Consider the following 2,259-nt stretch of genomic DNA (forward strand, 5'->3'; position numbering starts at 1 on the left):
TTAATAGGTATTATGTTTAATTATTTTTGTAGAATGTGTGCCATAGGCAGGTTTATTTTATCTGTTTTGATTGATTGTATGTACAGCGCTGTGTAAATTTACAATGCTCGTTAAATAAAGCTTACTAATAATAATAATTGCACTCTGAAATGTATCCCACACTTTAAAGGGATACAGAGATGTGGTTGATTCCCTGCTTTCATGCAGACAATCTTGGATATTTTAGGAATCCGTAATTCAACTAAATTACTGGAGAGTCTAGCCTTTTGTTTTAAAAAAAGAAGAAAAAACCTTCATGTAATATTAACCATTCAGTGTCTGCATTAAAAAGCATACCTCATAAAAGTCATGGTGCACTAATTAAATGCACTGTTGAATGCAGAGTGCAACGCACAATTAAATTTAATGCACCGTTAATAAGCATTAATTAAATGCTTCCCTTATTCTTACTCTCAGGAGCTAAAAGATGCATCCTTCGCTGCCAGTATTTATTTCTTGCAGTTTAATATAGTGTTGGGGTGCCTATTTATTTATTTATTTATTTATTTACTTTTACTGTCATAAATTGTTTAAATTGATTTTAATTACACTGCTCAGATAGATAGCTAAGATACATCCCCATTCTGCCATACAGGAACTCACAATCAAATCATCCCTGACAGATGGCCATCCAGCCTCTGCTTAAGGACCTCTAAAGAAGGCAACTCCACCACTTTCCAAGGGAGCATCTTCCACCACGGAACAGCCCTTACTGTCAGGGAGTTCCTCCTAATGTTGAAGTGGAATCTCTTTTCCTGGAGCTTGCATCCATTGCTCTTGGTTCTATTCCCTGGAGCAGCAGAAAACAATCTCGCTCCACCTTTCATGTGACAGCCTTTCAAATGTTATCAAATACATTGGACCCTCCACAGTTGCTGGGGTTAGGGGTGAAGGACCCCATGAAAGTGGGAAAACAGCAAATAAAAAAACAACCTTTTTTTTAACCCGAGAGAACAACTATCTAGGAATCTCTAGATCCTCCAGGTCAATTCAGATGTTGACAACAGAGTCATTCTGGAGGACCTAGAGATTTTTTTAGAGAGGACATATTAAACAATCCATGGATAATCAAATCTGTAAAAGTCAAAGCCAAAAATGTGGAGGACCAGCTCTGTTGAAACATGGCTATCATGTGTTGTAAAAGCATGCAGTGTGCATGATATAGGCATGGGTCTTATGTTTACATACTGGGTTTGTCATCCTTGCACACAGAAAAATTCCAGCAGAAGCCTGTGCTGGGCTGATTTTTCTCTACTTCCCAAGGTTACTTATGAGACAGATCAGGCAAAGTGGAAAGAGAGCCAGCCATGTCTTGATGGCAGCAGCCAGGAGTGTGAAGCCCAGGAGGCAAGTGTGCCAAGTGGAGAGCAAGTGAGCAAGCGGGTGAGGCTAAATATACACACACACAACCCGGCAAGAACTGAAGGTCCCTTTCACCCCCTGGCTTGGCTGGGAAAGCAGTAGCACAGAGAGGCAAGGAGATGCTGAGCTCTTTTCTCTGCTGTTCTTAAAACTAACAAAGAGGGCATCTCCGGTGGGTGCGGAGTTTAGGTTTATGGCTGCAGTGTGGCCCATGGGGTGTTTGCGTGGAAGCAGGCATGGCGCAGAGGCAGTCAGGGTAGTCTTCTCAGGGTGTGCTGTGTGCTCTGTTCTCCCACCTCTATGGTCTGGCTAGCCTTGTTGTTGTTGTTTGCATTACAGTTTGCTCTGACTGACACCACTCTATAAGAGTGCCCTGAGCCCTGCTCAAGTCTTGCAAACTGAACGAATCAACTGCTCCGCTCAGGTCTTGCAAACTCAGGGCAACTATAGCTTCCTTGACAGAGCCAATGCATGTCATATTCTCCAACGGTCCCAGTTTAGCAGGGACAGTCCTGATTAATCTTCTGCCATCCAGGTTTTTCAGAATGTCCCAGTTTCTCTCTCATCTTCCCACTACTCCCCCTCTCACCCACCTTTATCCTCAGCTTACTTCAATTGCCACAAACTGAGTTCAAAGTACAAAATGAATTTGCACTCAGCTAACTCAGCAGAAGGGAGAGGAAAGGGCATGGCAGGATCCCGCCTTTCCCACTTGGCTCAGGCAAAAGCAAACTGCTGGCGGCCTTTCCCAGCTTGTATATTCTTCCTCATTTTGCCATCTTGACCACACACCTACGTTGCTTGGCCACATTATTATTATTATTATTATTATTATTATTATTATTATTATTATTATTA

Source organism: Sceloporus undulatus, chromosome 3, assembly GCF_019175285.1.
Source record: "Sceloporus undulatus isolate JIND9_A2432 ecotype Alabama chromosome 3, SceUnd_v1.1, whole genome shotgun sequence".
In the NCBI taxonomy this organism is placed as follows: Eukaryota; Metazoa; Chordata; class Lepidosauria; order Squamata; family Phrynosomatidae; genus Sceloporus; species Sceloporus undulatus.